General features: G+C 41.4%; 1 protein-coding gene and 1 long non-coding RNA gene across 5 annotated transcripts in view; one reads left to right on the forward strand and one right to left on the reverse strand.

Annotated features, from left to right (window-relative positions):
• The window catches only part of G3BP1 (G3BP stress granule assembly factor 1), a 30811-nt gene extending 19512 nt beyond the window's left edge, over positions 1-11299 (reverse strand). Inside the window, exons 1-3 of one of the 4 annotated variants that reach the window (XM_067032029.1) lie at positions 6358-6511; positions 5135-5193; positions 2235-2271 (exon numbers count right to left, since the gene is read on the reverse strand). The gene's annotated coding sequence lies outside the window, so the exon portion shown is untranslated. Of the gene's footprint in view, positions 1-2234; positions 2272-5108; positions 5194-6357; positions 6512-11001 lie in introns of those variants that run through there. The other 3 variants (XM_067032030.1, XM_059062472.2, XM_067032028.1) reach the window with 3 other exon arrangements.
• A 221-nt stretch (positions 11300-11520) lies between these two features.
• On the forward strand, positions 11521-15358 carry LOC136794177 (uncharacterized). The gene is made up of 3 exons (XR_010840559.1): positions 11521-12115; positions 14030-14229; positions 14811-15358. It is a non-coding gene; the product is annotated as an uncharacterized lncRNA (long non-coding RNA).
• The last annotated feature ends 8201 nt before the right edge of the window (positions 15359-23559 follow it).

A 23559-nucleotide genomic window follows, 5' to 3' on the forward strand; every position in this document is an offset into this window, starting at 1 on the left:
AATACTGAAAAAGTCCTAGTTTAGGGAAAGGGGAAGAACAGAATAGTTCTTGACCTCAAGAAGTAAAGAAAAACTTGGCCACTCAGAAATACTTAAGGAAGCAAAGATAGTAAACAATACCTTCAGTTTACCAGTTCTAACTGAACTGGTAAATCTAAGACCAGTAAGATATAACAAATGAACTCTACTGAGTGCTCTATTTTAAAACAGTGAATGAGTATTTGAGATGCAACAAAAGGAAACCTTCAAATTTTCTCTGACCAATTCTCACTGGGCAAAATTCTACCACTAGTTGTGCTCCTGAGCTAGTAACAATCTCTCTGGTGCCCTCAGTTCTTTAATCTTTAAAATCATAACTGCAAGAATCAAGTGTCTGGTAGTAAGCAATGAATGTTAGCTGTTACTATAACTTTTACTATTATAACTATTAACTATAGTGAAAGAAAACATTTCTACATCCCACCATTTTCTGTCACCCAGAAGACTATTTAACTATTTTGCTAGCAAAATTAAAAGAGGATTACCTCCTGAGAGAATAAGAATTTTTCTAGAGTACCGTGGACTACGGAAGCCCAAGCAGTTAATGTAAAACTACTTTTTAGTGAACTTCTAGGTTGACTTGATGACTGCAGTGGTCTACTCATGAATGCCACAGAGAGTCACCTGTGTGCCCACAGAATGTAACTGGCCCAATTAAAATGTAAAACCAAATGATGTGCACATCTTAATATCTTAATTTTTAAAACATGCATCACGAAGCTCCAATAATTTTAGGTAAAAATTTCTGCTCTCTTTAAAAAAACATACATAAAGCATTAAGTTTTACTTTTCTGTTAAACACTGCTAAAAATTTATTTTATTCTTAGGCTAGGAAAATAAGTTTGCTGAACTGAAGTACTTCTAAAACAATTTTTATTCATCGGAGTCATAACGAATATTTCCCCTGAGAAAAACTACAAGAAAATATGAATCAACATGCTTATCTCACATTAGCAACCTAAAAACTGAGAATACTGACCAATCCTTTTTTTTTTTGGGGGGGGGGTTATATTATGTGAAATAATCCATACAAAAAGTACTATATAAAAAACACAACATGTAAATACATACAACATAAGGTTTAAAAAATATTCACTGTTTCATTACCTGTGTTATAGAAAATTATATTTTGTTCCATATAATATATATAAAACATTTTTAATGGAATACTATGTACCTATTAAAAAGAATAAAATTCATAGACCTCTGAATTGCTGGAATGTCCTGGGATGAACATGAAATTACTTTCAAAATAAAAGAAAAAGAAAAACAGAACAAAGGGTACCAACATCCAATAATTTATGACCTGTTATCTTACATATTCTAGTTCTTAAAACAAAATGATCTTTAAAAATCCCTGTAAGGGACTTCCCCGGTGGCGCAGTGGTTAAGAATCCGCCTGCCAATGCAGGGGACACGGGTTCAATCCCTGGTCTGGGAAGATCCCACATGCCACAGAGCAACTAAGGCCGTGGGTCACAACTACTGATGCCCGTGCACCTAGAGCCCTGTGCTCTGCAATGAGAAGCCAAAGCAATGAGAACCCCAGGCACCACAAGGAAGGGTAGCCCTCGCTCGCCACCAACTAGAGAAAGCCCACATGCAGCAATGAAGGCCCAAAGCAGCCAAAAATAAATAAATAAAATAAATTTAAAAGAAAGAAAAAAAAAATCCCTTTAAGTTCACAATTCCATAAACTAACTCCACACTGTGTGATTTTAATTAGTCCAAGTGGGATACTTTTGTTAAAGTATCTGAGGACCACAGAACATCTCTATTTATTAGCAGCAAATATAGATGGTCCAATTTAAACTTTTTCATGACTCAGGAAGTTTCTATCTGGTCACTTTCTCCCAACTTTCTGGGTTAAGGTCTTAGAGCGGAGCAATCTCCTAAAAAGCTCTTGGTTTCATCTCTAAATTTGTCTTATGATATCTATGTACTTTGCTTTTTCAAAGGATTATATCAGAATATTTTCTGATAAGTTTTCCAGTTTTAGGAAAGATTCGCTTCTGGCTTCTAATAGTATAATTTTTCCAATATCATCACTTCATGTTGGCCTTAGGATCCATCAAAGCAAACAATAAAAGCATGACTAAGGTAGTTTACAAAACAGGAAAAAAAAGTTTGAGGCAACAAAGTTGGTATTAGTTACCTACAAGGAGTGAAGAATGTAATTTTTATATTTTTCTTACCTTATTTGTAAAGCATGCAACATCAATGAGTGCTATTCTAAAAAAAACACACACACGGAAATGTCAATACCTCACATACTAACATAATCACTGATTTTTTACTAGTTGACCCTGATTTGTGAAATATTCAATACTTCCCTAACTTTCAAAATACTCACTTAGCCCAATTTAACTAAACTGCATGGCAACTTTAAAGAAATTCCACATCAATTTTGCTGAAATTCAGATAAATGTTAAAGGTGCTTCTTTTAACTGAGTCTAATAGAGTTGTGAGAATTTATATTCCAAGAACAGGGAAGCATTAAGAGCAACTATAATCCACCTGAATTTTTAAATAGTAGAGTTTACTCTTTCTAATAATAGCAAAATAGCAAAATGTCTTAATAACTCAAGATCTGTAAGTGCCCACTGTAAATTAAGGAAAAGCACAGCATCACACTCTAAGAGATTAATATGCAGAATGGATATAGAACTCCCACACAGATCACTAAAACAAAGAATAGCCTGAGAGAAAAACAAGCAAAGAAATGGAAAAGGCAACTCTCAGAAAAGTAAACGGGCAACAACAAAAGATAAAGTTACTAGTAAAATGTAAATTAAAACTTATCACTTCTCACAGGAGATCCTCCAAAGTATTAAAATATCACTCAATATCAAACAGTGGAAAGGAAGTAATGAAAAAAGAACCTGCAAAACTGTTGTGAGTCAACTGGTACAACCATGGTGGAGAACAACTCTGCAGTTGTCTAACAAAATTAAAACCAATCTGATGAATCCAGCAATTCTCTTGTAGATTGATATATAAACAAGAGAAACTCACCCATTTGCACAAGATATAAACAGAGAAATTAAATGCCACCCTATTTCTGAAACATAAGACAGGTAACAATTCACATATCTGTCAAAGCGGTAATGGATTAAGTTGCAGTTTATTCACATCGTGGAGCGGCCTGTATGTAAGATAATCATATGCGCACTTAAAAGATTAAAAAGTGATACAATTGATAATTATACCAGTTTAACTGGAGTGAATTAGGAGTGTTCCTGGGAAACCGAGATATAAAGTCACCCTATTTATAGCAGTCATAAAGTCAGCATGAACTAGATCTCAGAAACAAAAAAAAAGTCAGGCTTGCCTGGTGGCGCAGTGGTTAAGAATCCGCCTGCCAATGCAGAGGACACGGGTTCGAGCCCTGGTCAAGGAAGATCCCACATGCCACAGAGCAACTAAGCCTGTGCGCCACAGCTACTGAGCCTATGCTCTAGAGCCTGCAAGCCACAACTACTGAAGCCTGCGCGCCTAGAGCCCGTGCTCCACAAGGGAAGTCACCGCAATGAGAAGCCCACGCATCTCAACGAAGAGTAGCCCCCGCTCTCTGTAACTAGAGAAAGCCCGCACGCAGCAACAAAGACCCTACGCAGCCAAAAATAAATAAATAAATAATTTTTTAAAAAATAAATAAATCAGGTTGGATTTTTAAAAAAGAAACAGAAAGTCACTTGCCAAATAAGTACTGTATGATAGCCTTGAAATGTTTAAGTGCTTTTAGTATACACAAAACAATAGCAGTATTGTTCATAGATACATCGGTAAATTTATTTTTAAAACACTCTGGATGTAAAAATAGACAAATAGATCCATGAAACAGAATAAAGAAATATATTCACACATGATTTCCAAAAGTGCAGACAATTCAGTAGAAAAAGGATACTCTTTTCAACAAATGGTGCTGGAACAACTGTACATCCATATATAGAAATAGAGAACCTCAATTCAAGACCCACAGAATATTAAAATTGACTTAATAGTTTTAGGTGTTACCTAAAACCATAAAACTTCTAAAGAATATCTGAATGACAGCGAGTCATTTTTGGATACAACACTAAAAACGTGATCTATAAGAGCACAGATTGATAATGTGAACCCCATCAAAATTAAAACCTTCTAGGGACTTCCCTGGCAGTCCAGTGGTTAAGACTCCGTGCTTCTAACGCAGGGGATGCAGGTTTGATTCCTGGTCAGGGAAGTAGGATCTGGTATGCCGCACAGCATAACCAAAATAAACAAATAAATAAAAACTTTCACTTTGCAAAGACACTATCAAGAGAATGAAAAGGCAAAGCAGGCTTGAGGTAACTATTTGCAAAGCAACTTGTATACAGAATATATTAAAGAACTCTCAAAACTGAAAAACAACTAAAATATATAAGCGAAAAATCTGAACAGACAATTCATCAAAGATATTACTCACTCAAATGTCAAATAAGCACATGAAAAATGCTGAACATCAACACCATTAGTAATTATAGAAATGCAAATTAAAACCACAATAAAGTGCCACTACACACCTGTCAGAATGACAACTTAAAAGGCTGATAATACAGCACTGGTCAGGATATTGAGGAAATGGAACCCTCAAACATTGCTGGTGGGAATGTAAAATGGCACAACCACATTGTTAAAGTTAGGCAGTTTCTCAAGTTTTATTTGTAATAGCTAAAGGCTGGAAACAAACCAATGTCCATCAACAGGTGAATGCATAAACAAATTGTGATATATTTACAGAATAGAACAAACAGTATTACTCAGCAATTTTTTTTAAAAAAGCACATATTGTATGATTCCATTTACATGAAAATTCTAGAAAGTATAAACTGATCTTCAGTGACAGAAAGCAGATAAGGGATCCCCGGGGGCAGAAGAGGAGGGAGAGTGGATAGGAAAGAGGGAATACAAAGGAGCATGAGAAAACTTTTGGGGATGATAGCTATTTTCACTATCTTGACTGTGGTGGTTTCATAGGTATAAACAATGCCAAAAGCTATAAGATTCTACCCTTGAAATATGTGCAGTTTATTGTATGTCAGTTATACCTCAATAAAGCTGTTTTTTAACCCACCAATATAATAGCTTGGAAAGACAAAAGGTCATCTCAGGGGAAGAGAGCAGAATGGGAACCTGTACAGGAAAAAAAAGCAAATTTAAAAGAGTGACTCAAAATGGTAACTGTCAATTCTGAGTACAATGACATTTAAGGGATCTTTTTACTCTATTGTAATAACCTATCTAAAACACTATGGAAAAATAAAACAGTGAGGGTTTCTGTGTACTAACATGAATATGTTGTAAATTTTGTTACAAAGTTATGCTATGTATTCAAACATTTGAAATTCGGCTTAGTTATGAGAAATAAAAATGCTTTCCCAGACCAGAGAAAAAACTACAGAAACCAAGCCGCTTTTGCTCAGGGAGAGAGCAGCATTAACTATCACTACATTTACTACTGTTCAATCTATTTTCCAAACTCTTAACATTTACCACCTGTCACCCTCCTTCAAAATTCTTCCTGACAACTCCTTGGAGACACAGGACAGGCAAAATACAACATGAGCCTGAAGTAACTGATAAGGAAAGAAAATGCTTAAAAAAAAAAAATAGGGGAACATCAAAAGAACACAAGAGTCAAAACTGGAACAATTCAAAAAATAAATAAGTAAAAAACCAAAAATAAGTTAGGAGAACACTGGATTACAACCCCAAAGAATATCCATGAGCCCATACTGATATAACTAAAAATTTAAAAATTGGGCTTCCCTGGTGGCGCAGTGGTTGAGAGTCTGCCTGCCGATGCAGGGGACACGAGATCGCACCCCGGTCTGGGAGGATCGGCTGGGCCCGTGAGCCATGGCTGCTGAGCCTGCGCGTCCGGAGCCTCCGCAACGGGAGAGGCCACAATAGTGAAAGGCCCGTGTACCGCAAAAAAAAAAAAAAAAAAATTACAGGTAAATAGTGTTAAAAAATGGGAAAATGAAGAATTTAAAAAGTGGGGAGAAGAGACAAATCTTTCTTACCTAAGAATTTCAAATGTTGGAGAAGAAACAAGGGAAATAAAGAATCACCATGAGAACACCATAAGAGCTGCAGGCAAGATCCACTATGAATGCTAACATTAAGCGGGGAAACTTTAGAGAAACAGAATATCTGCCTAAGTTCAAAGTGTTTCCCCCAAAATGTTTAGTAACTACAGCGGTAGCTTTAATATGTGTCCAAAAATTCAAAGATTTTCCTCCCTTAGTGACTAGTTTCTAATGAAAAGAATTTGGAAAGGAAAAAAATACTAACCTGGTACACACCACTTTAATCAAGTGATCAAAGGTTAAATTCAACCAGGAATGGTATTATGTGCCCCGTGATGCGGTAAGAAGGTTAAGTCACCTCTGTGGTATTCTTCCCAAAATCCATAACCTCAGTCTACTCAACACCAAGTATAACCAAACTGAGATCAAGTGTCAAGGTCATTAAAGACAAAGAAAATACAAGAAACTGTCACAGATCAGAGAAGAGAAACCAAGGAGACATGAAGACTAACTGCAATGTGGTATCCTGGATTGGATCCTAGAACAGAAAAAAAGGACATTAGTGGAAAAACTAAGGAAATCCATATAAGGTCAATCCTTTGTTAATACTACTTTATCAATGTCAATTTATTTTTGAAAAATGTACCATGATTAGGTGAGATGTTAACATTAGTGAAGTTAGGTAAAGGGTACACAAGACATGTCTGTATTGCAACTTGTCTGTAAATCCAAAATTACCTCAAAATACACGTTTCCTCAAGAGAAAAAAATTCAAGAACTGAGAAACTTAATTCACTAACTTTTCTTGGTTTTTAACATCCCTTCCCCAATCCAGCATTAAAAGCTAGTCAGCTAGGTTTGTAATTAAGCAACAATCTGTCCTTTCTCACCAAGATGAAAAAATACTGTTAACTAAATACTAATGTTTCATCTATGAAATTCCTTGAAAACATGAATTTCCTATACTTTAGATCTCATAAAGCATAAGTGGATGTATGCCGGGAATCCCTAGGAGTAAGCTCAAGATAGTCCATAAACATGGGATATACTTGAGGCGCAGTTGTTAAAACAAACAAAAAACCCTGGAAAGGCAGGTAGGTGCCACTGATACCTTCTAAAACCTTCAAAGATTTTTTGAATAAGGAAATTCTAAAACATTCAAAGTTTCTGAACAAGGAAATATATCTAGCACATATCCTTACCAGTGACATCACTTGCTTTACAAAACAGTTTAGATAGCTATTTAGGTTACAGAGCTCCAGGTCTTATAAGCAAAAACATAAGAATACCTAAGATGTGTGAATGCACTTTAAAAATACATAAACAGCTACACAAATAAGCAATGATGCTGCCACAAAGCCACTTAACAGCCACCAAGGACGACATTCCTACTAAGCTGAAGTGTGTCCCATCTAGGAAGCCAGCTTTTTTTCTCTAAACCACCTCTAATATTTACTTTTTATTAAATACCTGAAACACATCACCCAGGCTAAACAGCCAAGCAATATGACATAACAGACTGGCCAGAAGGCGGAAGTGGAAATCTATCACCTAAAATCTAAAGACCTGATTTTATTTACAAAGGCCACAGCATATAAGAGAACTTTTAATAACTTTCTGCTTTGTTAAGCCCCCTCTTCCCACTCTTCATGTGCAGATTTTTCCTAACTCTTCACCCTCTTCACCGTATCATCAGGCTTGCAATTAAGCTTTCCCAACCAAAGCCAGATAGGGTGACCAAGAATACTATAAATAAATAGACCAACCAACAAACATAAAGCTGACTTTTGAGATTTAAAAACAAACTTAGTTGTTCACCACAACGTGATCACCAAATACAAGTGTGATTACAGTTGCTGAATCTTAAATTTAACTCCATGGCTGGAAGGATAGTACTGTACTAAAGGTCCCAATAGGTGTTAAAAACTGATTGGGAGGGGTGGGGGGGGCTTTTTTTCTTAGCTACTTTAACAATTATCTCCCTCTTTAAAGTCAGTAAATTTTGTCCAAGGAAGTCTTAAAGTACAATGAAATGAATATACAATGCATATTTGAATTCTGAAGTATTATAAGAAACAAATCTAACTGCAAAATGTTGAAAGATCAAGTGGGTAATGTTAGTAAACTGGCAAAAAGAAAAACTGGTTTAGGTCACACATTCAAGCTTTATACCAAATTTCGTTTTTTAACACTGCCCCATCCGTCCTAAGATCGATATACAATTCACAAACCTATAAAAATTTAAAACAAACTTCTGCCCTTTCGTTTCTAGGCAAAGTACTGAAACAAGTTAAAAAAAATGTAAATTACCAAAAACTGCTGTGAAGTAGGTCACCAAGAAACATTACCAAATCTCCTGATGTTCCCTTAGCAGACTGTCAGCTGAGAACAGCAAACTAAAGTGAGTTAAATAAAAGAACAAAGAACTACCTACTTTTCTACCAGTTAGAAGAGATACAAAAGCTTAGATTCAAAGGATTTAACAGCAAAAGTAACCTCTAGCTTGGATTGAAGACTGGCAGACAAGTCTTGTATTATCACAATTTGCTTTAAGTCATTTGTTCTTGATCAATGAATACACAAGCAATCAACTGGGCTACCAATCTGTGAAATACCAGCTTTCATATTCCTACCCAACCGATAACCATTTGTCTGAAGCCAAAAACAGTGTTTTTTAAAGTATCTGAAGGGGAAACTAACAAATTAATACACAAAGAACTTTCATTCTGATATATTTTACCTCAAGGAATAACTAGCGGACTCATTAACAGTTTAAATGTACATCATTAGTGTTTTAACATTTGATAACTTAAAATGCTAATTCAATAGCTAACTGGTGTATAAATGTAGGTAACTGGAATTGCTACAAGAAGGCAAGTTCCAAAGAAAACGATGTTATATACTCTAAAGCTATCTGTCATTCATGGCAACACCAACAAAGGTGTTGGAACCTGTCCACAAGCTATTTTGATCCTGTATCTACTGCTACTTTGTTAAGAAATATGGAAATTACTGGGTAAATGGAAACAAAAATGTTTGTTTCCTCATAGCTTTTTAATTTACTTACAAAGTTGTAAATTATGTGTTCCCTCTGGCAGCAAAAACAATTCTTACAAAAAGACCAATTCTAAAAAGTGTCTGCACAAACAAAATAGATAAACTTCTTAAAGAAAAAAGAGAGAAAGAAAAATGGTCGACAGCCATTCCAATCAAAATTAATTCAGAAGAGCTAGCTCCAAAACTTTTAATGTAGCTTTAGCTCAAGTAGAGACATTTGTGATGCAAAGCAATGTTTCGGACCTGCAACACAGAACATTTATTATTTCATTAAGTCAAGGAATAAACTGGCTTTTAAAAAATCTCAGCTATAACTCTACTAAAAAAATTTACACTCAAGTCTTTGAAGGTGTCTTCTACGTTTGCATATAACAGGAGCATACACACAATGCTAAATAAATGTATATAAACAAGTTTTCATTCACAGAAGTTCCCAACTGCCATAAGAGTAAGATTTCCAACACCTTTCAATCACCCCTAATTCACCTAGCTGAGGCTCCATAGAGGTCAAATTTGTACTGTAACTGGGCAACAAGGTTTCCACTCCCAATTTCAAATTTACTTATACGTAATGGCCAGATCTGAAGCTCATCGCTCTGCAACCTCATTTTCTTTAACTACATAAAACGAAGAAGTTCAACTGTCTTCTCGAGGGTCTTTCTCAAAAGCCTGTTCCAATTAAAAAAAGAAGAAAGACGATTCAAGATCTAATACCAGAGCCTAACTTCCTGCTGGCGGGAACTTCCCATCATCAGGATGTAAGTTTAAAATCTGACGAGGAACACTGTCCAGGATCAATGGGGCTTATTCATTTTATTCTTCGCTTTTCCAAGAAGCTTTTAGGGCAGCACATCCGTCAGCTACCTGTAGGAATATCTGTAGAAAAGAAGCCCCAAAAACCCTTTCTTTTCCTTTGTCATAATCCCACGTCCAACCCTCGTCTCCCTGGAAGCCCTCAACTGGCCCAAGTATAAATGCCGCTGTAGTCGGCCTTCTGGGGCTGATACCGACCCCAGGGACTAGCGTTCTGGGGGCAAAGATGCCCTAGAACCGCACAGGGCGCTGGGACAAAGAATAAAACAGGTTCGGGGACCGGGAGTCAGACCGCCTAGGCTCAAACAAATACCTGCCCCTTACGGTCTATGTGCCTTTGACCATGTCACTCAACCTCGGCCTTCGAGTCCGCTGTAAAAAGAGGGAAAGCATCGTACATACCTCATCGGGGCATTTCGGGAGTAAAGAAGAGACACACAAGTTGCCAGGCACAGTGCCTGGCACACAGCGAGGGCTTGGGAAAATGTTAGCTATTATCATCACTCAATATCCATGAACTCGCTGCTCCCCCCTTAACTCCTTGTAAAACCTAGGAGCAGCACTTCTGCTTCTCGAGTCGAGAAATTCTCATCGCACTTTCGTGTCCCCCACCCAAAGAAAAGCCTCCTCTGGTCTGGGTTAAGCTGGAGACCCCGCCAGGGGACGAAGGACTCGGCTGGCGCGCGGAGGGGGGGGTGGGCAGGCGGGAAAAGCTACCGAGCCGGCCGCGCGGGGCCCCAGGCCCCCGAGATCACCCTGGGGCCCGGGCGGCGGCCGCGGCTCGCTCTCGCCCGCCGTGGCCGTTGGGCGCGGCACTCGCAGGCTGCGGACGCGGACACGGCCACGCGCGCCGAGCCTGTGGGGGCGGGGGGCGAAGAACCTCCGCGCGCCCGTGCGTCCGCCGCGCGCCTGCGGCCGTTGCGGGATGGGGGGGGAGTGGAGGCGCGCCTCGCGCGGTCGCCGTTAGGACTTCTCCTCACCACAGCCGCAGCTCGTCCTCGTCCCGGGGCCACCCAGCCCCGCCCACACCTCGGCGTACCTGCACGGTGAGCGGGAGAGGAACAAGCTCTGCTCCACAGTACTGCAAAAAGCAAAAAACCCCTCACGCAACTGCGTCCGCACACACGCGTGTTCCGTCGCCGGGCTATATAAGGACGATTCAGCCTAACTTGTTGCGGCCAGGTCGGGCAGTCTGGTGGCCAATCCCGACTGCGCACCCTGGGCTCTTCGAGCAGCAATTGGGTACTGACTCAGGATGGAGGCGTGGCTCTTGATTGGCTTTGACTCATGCCTATGAGACTGTGAGGAGCTCGTTTCCCTAGTAACGGATTGGCAATAAGAGAGACCAATAACTGAAAGGTATTATGGGAAGGAGGGTGGGAAGTTCTTTGACCGATATCCACGGTAGCCAATAAATGTGTGAGGGTGCTCCCATTCGTTACAACGTCTTCCCCGGGGCGGAGATCCGCTTTCCATGCAGGAGCGGTTGCTCCACAAGGTGGGGCCCGTGTACTTTGGGGAAGTAAACCCCAAGCAACTAGGAGGTGGGCGCCAGGGTGGCCAAGGAAGCCCACCAATCACAGCGGGGAAAGGAGCTGATTGACGCAGGGGTTGGACTGCACAGAGGAGACCTACCCCCGGGTACGCCGTGCCCTCTGTGGCGGTTCTGAGCCTCTCTGGGCTCCGGCTTCTGTCCTTTTTTTCTTTCTTCACTTCTTGGGTGCAGTCCCTGAGGCCCCTCTCCCGCCTTTTCCTCACAGTTTGGTACCAGGGGAGCCAGGTGGTAAAGTTTCCCGTTGTTTGGTTGTTTTGTTTTGTTTTTCTTTCTTATACCAACTTTATTTCCATGAGGCCGCCTAAGGGCACTTGCTGGCTCCCACCATTAGTCAGCACTCTTGTGGAACAACTGTTCAAGGAAAGCCAGAGGAGAAAGTAACTCCGTTGTGTACCTAAGATCCTGTAAAAAGGTCGCAGGTGAAAACGGTTGAGTTTGAGGACACCCATTCCTACCCCGCTGTTCTCGGCAAGTGCTGCGGCAGGTCGGCTGGTGGGTGTTCACCGAGGAACGGGAGTTTGTAAATTCTCCGATGGGCTTGGGCCTCCCTGCAACATCCTGGGCGTCACCACCATTGTCATTCAGATTTCCAGTTGCTGTGAGTGTGAGGGCTTATTTCTTCAGGTCGTTGCGTCTTTATAAGGTAGCTTGTCAGACTCCCATACGGGGACTTCCTTGGTGCCTCAGTGTTTAAGAATCCGCCTGCCAATGCAGGGGACACGGATTCGAGCTCTGGTCCGGGAAGATCCCACATGCCGCGGAACAACTAAGCCCGTGGGTCACAACTACGGAGCCTGCGCTCTAGAGCCTGCACGCCACAACTACTGAGCCCACGTACCTAGAGCCCGTGCTCCGCAACAAGAAAAGCCACCGCAAAAAATGCCTGCGCACCGCAACAAAGACCCGACGCAGCCAAAAATTTTAAATAAGTTTATATTTTTTTAAAACTCCTATATGGACACCCCGAAGCTTTCCCGAAACACTTAAGGGGCTAAGTGGTGCTCCAGCCTGGTCCTGTCCACGACTCTTACTGTTTTGTTGGGCCTTCTGTTGATCACATGAGCATTTTATATGGAAATACAGAGACCGCCTCTGTTGGTTCTCCTTCCAGGCATGTGACCCTGCGGAAGGGGCTCTTGTTGTTTTGCAAATCTGGAAATGAAGCACGTGAGGCCTCTCTGTTGGGGACGAAGGGGCGCAGGCAGCAGCCTGGTGGGGTCGGAGGTGCGACTCCGGGAGCGAAGTGGGAGCGTCCCTCTGTCCCCCCAAGCCCCTCTCCTGCACTGGCCTCGCTCAATAAGCATTTGTTGAGCTCCAGGGGCTGGGGTCAGAGATAGCCAAGATGCTGTCCCTGCCTGCTGTTACCCATTCAACAAACCGTGTCTCTGCGCCGTGCCGGGAGCTCCCAAAACTGGGGAACGGGCCTGTGGGGCTATGGGGGCACCGGAGGGAACTCGGCTCAGAGGACAGAACCTGCTAGAGGTTTTCTGGAGTAAGGAACCTCCAGGATCACGTTAGCCTTGCTAAGCAATTTGGACTTTATTCTGACGGCGTTGGAGAGCCCCTGAAAGGTTTCTTAAACGGTGAACTAACAAATTTGCAGTTTACAACACGACTTTACAAATTGAAACGCTAAGGAGAGCGGATTGGCAACACTTCCAATTCACAGATTGGTAATTTAACCCAGGTGGCCTGTGCCGGGGGTCAAGGCTATTCTTAATCACATTTGGAGGGAATTTTAAGTGATAACAGCTCTTTTGTAGGGCTGTTTGGCAGTGTTAAAATTGGGTATATCTCCCTTCTTGCTTGATAGCCATGAGGTTTGTTGTTGTTGTTGTTTTGGGGGTTTTTTTTGCGGTACGCGGGCCTCTCACTGTTGTGGCCTCTCCCTTTGCGGAGCATAGGCTCCGGACGCGCAGGCTCAGCGGCCATGGCTCACGGGCCCAGCCGCTCCACGGCACGTGGGATCTTCCCGGACCGGGGCACGAACCCACGTCCCCTGCATCGGCAGGCGGGCTCTCAACCACTGTGCCACCAGGGAAGCCCTGTTGTTTTTTTTTTTTACCAAGAGACATGTACTACGTGTTTATTACAGCACTGTCAGCTTTGTTATGATATTTAAAAACTGAAAACGTAATTGCTCATCAATTTGCAAACTGATTAACCAGTAATATGCCCATAGTATAGGATACTATGCAGCAGTTTAAAAGAGAATGAGGTCGAACTATACTGATATGAGCCTGTCTCCAGATGTTAATTGGATTGTTAACTGACAAAAATCAAGTTCAACAAAACATACAGTGAATTCCCATTTATGTTAAAAACGAAAAACCAAAACGCCTGATTTCTGTATGTTAAAATAGGTATGTAAGTGCACCGCGTAAGAATTCTAAATTTAAAACAAGCCATTCCCCCTAGGGATTCCCCTAGGGTGGTAGCAACAAGGATAATATTTATTGGAAAGTTTTAGGAGACTGTGTTCATGTACTGTGTTGTATCTGTGTTGCTATAGTTATCCATGCACAATCCTGTACGGTTTTGCTGTCTAATAAGTGGGTAGGAAGAAAGGAAGAGGAAATGGATTACCAGAGTGAGAATGTGGACAGGATCCTTCAGGTGGCTGTGACTGTCTTCCACAGGAGAGAACAAGTTGGCATCTTCCTGTGGTCGTTTACCTCAGGATCCAGACGCTGGATACTTAGTAAATGTTCAGTGAGTAATTTACCACCATGGGAGTGTCTGGAGCGCTTGTTCTCAAGATGGAGGAGATTTTGCCCCCAGGAGACATATGATCTTTTCACAACTAAGTAGAGGGGCTACTAGCATCTAATGGATGGAGTCCTGGGAAGCCCAAGAGAGCCCCCATGATGAAGGGGGCCAAATTAATAGTGCCAGCGGTGAGAACCCTGATGTAGTCATCTAAGGGAGAGTACCCGGCCTCCTACTAGTCTTTCTACCGGCAAACAAATTCTGCAGACCCCTCCAGAACACAACTTCACCCTTCTGTTTCTGCCAATTCTCCCCAAAGCTCTGAGAATGGGGGTGGAAATGAAACGGAGCAAGACAGTGGGGCCCTTCCTGGTACAAATCCTTTCCATGTCCCGTTTCTTATTTGCTAGAAAAAGACTTCAGCCTCCTAGACCTTCCTTGAGTTCCAAAGGGGAGGTTCAAACAGTTGCTAGTCAGGGAAGGGAGGGAATGCAGAGACAAAGGAGAAGTCAAGAAACAATAGGGCAGGGTCTTAGTTCTTCCTGAAGGAAGATATGTAACAGTATATTTGAGTTCTTCTGCAGGAACTAAGGCCCCCCGCCCAAGTGGAGGATGATAACTTCAGGCTGAGCACAAGATTCCTGGAACCCAGACTTCCCTGGTGGTCCAGTGGTAAAGAATCCACCTTCCAGTGCAGGGGATGCCACTCGATCCCTGATCCCTGGTCAGGGAACTGAGATCCCACATGCTGCGGGGCAACTAAGCCCGAGAGAGCCACAACTATCGACCTTGTACGCCTCAGTGAGAGAGCCCACATGCCGCAAACTACAGAGCCCATGTGCCCTGGAGCCCACGCACCACAACTAGAGAGAGAAGAAACCCGCATGCCACAACTAGAGAAACCTGCACGCCACAACAAAGAGCCGATGCATGCCTCAACTGAGTAAGAACAAACGCTCCCATTACCTCACCACCAAGCCAATCAGAAGAAAGTCACACACTCTACAGCCCTCAACCCAAATTTTGCCTGTAAAAATTTCTCCCTGAAAACCGTCAGGAGTTTGGTGGTTTTTCAGCCTGACTCACCCATTCTCCTTGCATGGCCCTGCAATAAACCTTTCTCTGCTCCAAACTCCAACGTTTCAGTTTGTTTAGCCTCACTGTGCATCTGGCACACGAACTTATGTTTAGTAACAGAAAAAAGCATGGGCAAGACCCCAGAAAATACACTTTTGTGGAGAGAATGGATGGGTGGTGTATTAGGTAAGGAATGCTCCTAAGAATATCACCTGAATCAGTATTTCCCAAACAAAGCTAATCACTCAGGAAGGGTGATTTAAAATACGTGCCTGTATGTACCTTTAACTGTTAAACTTCTACCTATGAACAAAGACCCAGTGTAATATTAGTCATTGAAGCACTGCTTGCAGTAGAGACAGGAAACAACCCAAATGTCGAGCTATATGGGACTGGGTAGATACAATACACAATACAGTGCACTCTTGAAACCGTTCAACTCAGATTGGGACTTGAACCCACGGTCTTTTAACTGAGATCACACACCTGTTCTCAGGACTTAATGAAACTCAGGTTCTCCATGTCTCATCACAGAAAGAATTCAGTGAGAGACAAAGTGATAGGTAAGAAGTGGATTTATTTAGAGAGAAACACACTCCACAGAGTGTAGGCCATCTCAGAAGGTGAGAAAGGCACCAGGGTATGCGGTTGTCAGTTTTTATAGGGGTGGGTAATTTCATAGGCTAATGAGTAGGAGGAATATTCCAGCTTTTTTGAGGAAAGGGTGGGGATTTCCAGAAGTTGGGCCACCACCCACTTTTCGACCTTTGGAGTCAGCCTTGGAACTGTCATGGCACCTGTGGGTGTGTCATTTAGCTTGCTGATGTATTACAGTGAGCGTATACTGAGGCTCAATGTCTAGTGGAAAGTAGGCTCATCCGCCATCTTGGACCTATTTGGTTCTAATCAGTTTATGTCATGTCCTCGGGCTGTATCATTCTTCTAAAAGTTGTGCCCTCACCCCCTTCCCTCCTGTTTCACTCTTACAGTGGACTGTCATGCAAACACAGAGAAAATGAGGCAGATCTATGTGTATGGTTATAAAGATCTTCAAGAGATATCAATAAATGAAGATAGGAAGAAAAGAAAACAAAGGAGGGGGCCATTATTAATGGGGCAATTATTTCTATTGATACTCTGTATTGCTACAGTTATCCATGCACAATCCTGTATGGTTTTGCTGTACATGCACAGGTAATACCTGGAAGGAGCCATAAGAAACTGTCAATGATTGTTAACAGGGAGATGAATTGGACCTGGGTTGGAGAAAGGCTTAGTTTTCATTCATTGAAAGTACGTACCCTTTAGTACTTTATAATTTTTTTAAACATGTGCATATATTTTTCAAAAATTCAATGTTAAGTATAGATTTTAATAGTGATATGAGGAACTATACTATGAAAACCTTGATCTTTAAAACAAACAGATGGAATACTACATTACCCCTTTAGGTATATGAGGCCTTTTGGAAATGAGGCATTAAAGTTTTAATCTGCCTCCCTCCCAGACTGCTAACCTCTTTTCCTTTTTCTTCTTACCTTACAAAAATCATACAAAGATCCAAAGAGACCCTTTACTGGCTTAGAAATTCATGCCTAATTGGATCCCTCTCTCCTTTGGCATTGACTGTCTGCAAACACATCACCTCCTCAAACTCTGACCAGTGCCTCAGCCAGGCACCCTACTAATGTTCTCTACAAAGATCATTTCATTTAATAGTCACAACAACCCTATTTCCCATTTCTCAGAAACAGGCTCAGAGGGAGTAAGCAACTTGCCCAAGGACACACAGCGAGAGCTAGAAAGTAGGACTCTCTGACTTCAAGTCCATGTTCTTTTACCCACTTGTCAGTACTGCCCAGAGCAGGATAATACAGCCCCAAGTAGAGAAAAGGGGCAGGACCTCCTCAGAAACCCCTGAGAGGCTGGGATTTTCTTTCATTCTCAAAGGCATGGCACCAGGTATTGCTGCATAGACAGCTTTCCAGGTGGTTTGAGAATTTAATCCATGGCAAATCCTGGTAATCTGCAGCCAAAGCTCTTTGCAAAAAGAGCACACTCCAGTACCATCTATAGACCTAGGTGTCCTCACTTCCTGTGGCTTAGAAGAGGGACAAAAACTTGAAGTCTAAATAACGTAGCATGTATCAAGCACCTCCTATATGATAGGCATGGTGCTCTAGGCACCATGTTTGAGTCCCTCCTCACAAAAACTCTTCATAAACTTCATAAAATAACTCCATTTCACAGCAGTAGAAACTATGGCTCAGAAAGGTTAAATGACTGGCCCAAGGTCACATAGCTTGGAAGTGGCAGAGCCGGTATTCAAATTCAGGATAATAGCACTCTAAATCCAAAGCCCAGTAAGGAAAAAGGGAACAATAATAAAATACATACAATAGCTCATCTAATCCTCAAACTGCTCACTTTAACACAGGGGGAAACCAAGGCAAAAAGAAGTTGAATAACTGTTCACTCATCAAATTGAGAAAATGATAATTTGCTAAAATCAAAAATGTTGACAAGAGTGTGGAAAAGTAGTTATTCTCATATACTACTAGTAGAAAATATAAATTAGCATAACCATTCCAAGTGCTATTTGAATGTATCTGTTAAAATTAAAATCCATACACTCTGTGACCCAGAGATTATACTTTTTTATATCCCTTCTGAAGAAACACTCCCACATGTATACAGTGAGCAAAGATGTTCATTATAGCATTGTTTGCAATATTGAAAAATAATCCAAACATCTCTCAATAAGGGAATATCTAAATTTACAATAATAAATCCATACTAGAGAATTTTATGCAGTAATTTTAAAGATTGAGCTGGTTTTTTATGTGTATATATGTGTGTTTATATACATAGATATTGATATTTTAAGTATATATTGGAATATTATATAGCATAAATCTCCAGAGTATATTCATTAAAAAGAGCATCTTATGAAATATGTATGGTATGTCATATATGCTTAAAAAATCCCAACTATTATTTGCATGTGTTTATCAGTATTGGTAAATGCATAGGTAAATATCTGGAAAGATGTAGAGCAATCTGATAATAGTTACTACCTCTATGGAAGAGAGTGACCTAAGAGTTTGAAGGAGACTTTTACTTTATCTGTATTATTTTTTAATTTTTTTACATTAAGAAACTTTTCATATATTGTGTAATTTACAAAATGACTTGTCATAACCCTAAGAGTAGCTTCTGAGTGCTTTTGTGTACCAAGCAGTGAACTGAGTATTTTGTGAACATTGTCTTATTTTTCACAACTAGACTATGAAGGTAGGTGTAATTATTATCTTTATCTTACAGGGAAATAAACTGAAGTTTGAAGAGGTTAATTGTCCAAAACAGCCAGGAATTGAACACAGGTTTGTCTGGATTATCTCACTGAACACAGTTTTAAATCCTGGAAGCCTAGAGTAGTTTGGCAGAAAATAAAGGAACAAAAGGACACTGTAACAAATGTCCTCTGACCTTTGGCTGTAGTGCTGGGAGTCCACTAAGGCATGCTGGGGACTGTGGTGACCCAAAGAGTTCGTGCCTTGTCTAAACAGTCCCTAGCAGTCATTAGTGTTGTGTTCTGACAATGGTGTTTCTCCTCCTTCCAGGTGCCTGGCAAGATTATACTTTCCTGTCGCTTTTAAAGACAGGCATGAATGGGAATTCCCTGGCAGTCCAGTGGTTAGGACTCCACACTTTTGTTGCCGAGGGTGTGGGTTCAGTCCCTGGTCAGGAAACCAAGATCCCACAATCTGAGCAGCGTGGCCAAAAAAATAATAATAATTAAAAAAAAAAAAAATAGGCACGACCATGTGCTCTGCTTTGTCCAAAACAATGGGAGTAAAAGTCACACAGATCTCTTCCAGGCAGTCTTTGCAGCTGGTGATTATTTTGCCAAGGTCTTCCCTCCCCACCCCACCCCACCCCAGTATTCAATGTTGTCCCATATGGATAGTCTCTCTCGACATGGATCCCTGGGCAAAAACAATTTGCACAGAGCCATTCCTCCAAGGTGCCCAACCTGCAGTGGGCATATGGCATGAGCAAGAAAAAATCTGTTGCTTCAAGCCATTGAGGTTTGGAGATTGTTTGTTACCACAGCATTACCTGACCTATCCGGCCAATTATAGATAGGTTTCCAGATCTTCCAGTTTTTCAGGAGATACTCAAAATCTGGGTCATCACGTGACATCACTTAGCATTCTTTTTTTTCTTAGCATTTTATTAATGGTATAAAAATGTTTTGCTCTCACTTTAAAAAATGCAATGAAATATTCTTTCTAAGAGTAGTATAACTAAATTCATTCTTTTTTTAAACATTATTTGGAATTTTAATTTTTTTAATGCTTTTCTTAGTTCTTGTAATAAAGAAGCAACTAATTTCACATGCCATTCTATAAGTAGATTTGTATTTAATTGTGGTAAAATATCCAGAACATAAAATTTACCAATCTAACCATTTCTAAGGGTACAATTCAATGGCACGTAGTACACTCACAATGTTGTGCAACCACATTCAATGTTCTTAAATGTTAACTACTCTAAACATATTTTGAATACTTTAGGAACTGAATAAAATATGTCTACAGGCCAGATTGAGCCAGTGTGCAACTCTGCCAGATGCTATGCTCCCTCTGCCAAGCCTGCAGCCCAAGCTCCCTTGGCTTTGTAGCCCATCTCTTCTCATGCCTGGGCTTCTCTGCAGGCCCTTTCAGATCAGAACCTTTGGTCTTAGGTTAAGGGTTCCTTAGTGGATAAAGCAGTGAAGCAGCTAATGCATACCTGTATTATAACACAGAAAATAAACACTTGGTCTCCTGGAGGGAGTAGGCAGCAGCTATAAAGGCCTCTCTTTCCAAAGCTTAACTGGAAAGCATCCACCAGCATCCACCAAAGGGTCACTCCGGTAGGTAGAGTCTAGAGGTAGGGTATCCCTGGAAGAAGGCTCCAGTCACTGTCTGAGAACCCACCACTACACATGACCGTAGTCTTTCCCAGGCCCACTGGCTTAGTGATGAAATGACTTACCCAAGTTGACAAAGCTAGTAAGGAGCCTGCTGCTGGGCAGTGTGGAACTCAGAATTCCTGAACTCTACTTTTAAAAAATATTTTTCCCTGTGTTTCTTTCAATACACATTCACTCTTGAAAATATGGCAAAGTTTTCAAAAGGAAATAAAAATGATCTATAATATTGGAAAGGGTAAGAATAATACACAGAGATCTGGAGATGGGAAAAATGTAGTCAATAAAACTTTGAGAGGCCATCTGGCTATATCAAAATTTAAAATGAATAGCAATTTCACATCTAGGAATTCTATACAAAATTTTAAGCAAAGATGTGTGTATATGGATAGTCATTACATCACTGTTATTAGCAATAAAAGATTGGAAGGAACCTATATGTCAAATGGTAAGGGACTGTATCTGGAATGTGTCAGCGGGAAGTCTTAGTACTAGTAGCTAAAAATAAAGGTGGGCTTACATTTTTGACATAACAAGTGTGGAGGCCCAAGCTGCAGCTGGCATCAGTTCAGTGACCACACAGTCAGAACTAGATTCTCTTGACATTTCCCTCATGGTTGCAAGATGGTGCACTTGTGCTCTAGATATCTTATCAGCATTCTAGGCAGGAAAGGAAAAGGAGTGGTACCTGTTCCCTTTGTGAGGAAAGCCAGAGCTTTCCCAGAAGCCTCCCAGCAGTCTGCTTTTGACTCACTGGCCTAAGTCATATCATGTGGGTGCACTTGGCTGCAAGAGACGATGGGAAAGCAAGTATTTAGGGATTCCAGCCTCTACAGTAGCTAGAGTAAAACGAGTGGGAATGAGTGCTGAATTAACCAACCAAAGGTTTCTGCCATAGGGACTGGCTAAATAAATTATGGTACAGCTGAATAGTAGAACACCATGTAGTGCTAAAAAGAATGAAGGGAATTGACATGTACTAGTAAAGAACAATCTGTAAGATATTTTGTAAAGTGAGTAAATAAAGCAAGGGGCAAAACTGTATATAGTATGCCTTTTGTTTAAAAGAGGGGATTAGGGTAGGACGGAGACTGACTTTTCCCTCTGTATCTTTTTGTGTTATTTGAAATTTTGAAAAGAATATGTACATTGGGATTTTGCCTGTAATCCTGCACCCATCCTAGATAACTTCTAGTGACATTTGCTGTAGTTTCATTTCAGGCTTACTTTCATGCAAATGAATGGAATTTATATATACATTCATATATAGGAACTATAATCCTGTACATTTTCCTCTGCTCTTTGACAGGTCTTCATTTGCTGTCTCTAGTGAGTTTTCATAATGCTGCTTATCATTAAATTGCACTTTCTCTGCTTAACCCACTCCTCCCCAATTCTCTGAGCTATTCACTCTTCCTCTGCCTTTCCTTTACTCGCTCCTCTGCCTCCTACAGTGATCTAGCTTTCCCCAGTCTCAGTAAACAGTTGTCCCCAGTGCTACCTTCACTGGTCTCCCTCCCTCCCTCCATCCCTCCCTTCTTCCCTCCTTTAGGAAACACCTGGCAGGTAGGGAGGGGGTGGAGGGTTAACAGGTGAGCATTTTGCCAGTAGGGGAAGACCCAGTGCCAGGGAGGCCAGCAGAGATTTTAGCAATTAGAAGAATTCTAATATTTTTTGATGCCTACCCTGTGCCAAGCAATGTGGTAGACAATATTCATACATTACCATATATATTCCTCCAAACAATACTTAAGTGTAGGTTTCCTTGAGGGAACCATATGCCCTGGAACAGTCATGGTATATGCCTGTTGTCCTGACAACATTATTAACGGTATCCCCTTTCACCAGCTAGAGGTTTGTATAAAAAAGTATATAGTTATCTTAACTACTCCCTTTTATTTAAACACTTTATTTTTATTTTTTTGGCCGTGCCGCATGGCCAAAAGGTTAAAAGAAGGGGGGGGCCTAATTCAGTAGAGCTCTACACTTATAAGAGGAGAAGGAAACACCAGAGCTAGCTAGTTCGACCCTGTGAGGACATAGCAAGAAGGCAGCTGTCTGCAAGCCAATAAGGGAGCTCTCACCAGAAACCAAATGGGCTGGCATCTTGATCTTGGACTTCCCAGCTTCTAGAACTGTGAGAAATGTGAGAAATAACTTTTTGTTGCCTAAGCCATCCAGTCTGTGATACAGTATTTTCTTACAGCAGCCTGAGCAGATTAGGATGGGCTCTAATATCCATGCGCCTTCTACTCACCATGCTGGTGGGCCTAGTCATCTAGGGTCAGTGTGAGTCAGCGACTGGTCCTGGTTTAGACTACCCTTCTGTCTTCCTTGAACGTAAAAATTAAGTGGTTTTTTTTTTTTGGCCGTGTGGCATCTGGGATCTTAGTTCCCGGACCAGGGATCAAATCCGTGCTCCCTGCAGTGGAAGGGCAGAGTCTTTTTTTTTTTTTTAATTTTTAAAAAATTTACTTTATTTATTTATTTTTGGCTGCATTGGGTCTTTGTTGCTTTGCGTGGGCTTTCTCTAGTTGCAGCGATCTGGGGCTACTCTTCGTTGCGGTGCGCGGGCTTCTCATTGTCGTGTTTTCTCTTGTTGAAGAGCAAGGGCTCTAGGCATATGGGCTTCAGTAGTTGTGGCACACAGGCTCAGTAGTTGTGGCTCGCGGGCTGTAGAGCTCAGGCTCAGTAGTTGTGGCGCACGGGCTTAGTTGCTCCGCAGCATGTGGGATCTTCCCAGACCAGGGATCGAACCCGTGTCCCCTGCATTGGCAGGCGGATTCTTTTTTTTTTTTTTTTTTTTGCGGTATGCGGGCCTCTCACTGTTGTGGCCTCTCCCGTTGTGGAGCACAGGCTCCGGACGCACAGGCCTAGCGGCCACGGCTCACGGGCCCAGCCGCTCCGCGGCATGTGGGATCTTCCCGGACCAGGGCACGAACCCGTGTCTCCTGCATCGGCAGGCGGATTCTCAACCACTGCACCACCAGGGAAGCCCTGGCAGGCGGATTCTTAACCACGGAAGGGCAGAGTCTTCACCACTGGACCACCAGGGATGTCCTGTTTTCCTTGAACTTAGACTAAGGGTGGAACCATTATCCTCTTCCCTAAACTGAAGTAGGCAAGTTGTCACTCCCTGAATCAGTCTGGGTTCAATCAGGAGAGGGAAACCACACCATAATTAGAAATAGAAGAGTTTAAAGATTATAATGGAGCTAGAGTAATGAAGAATTGGCTAGTAAGAAGTAAACAGAACTCTAAAGAATATGGGAGTAGCA

The sequence above is a fragment of the Kogia breviceps genome, chromosome 4 (genome assembly GCF_026419965.1).
Source record: "Kogia breviceps isolate mKogBre1 chromosome 4, mKogBre1 haplotype 1, whole genome shotgun sequence".
Taxonomy (NCBI): domain Eukaryota; kingdom Metazoa; phylum Chordata; class Mammalia; order Artiodactyla; family Physeteridae; genus Kogia; species Kogia breviceps.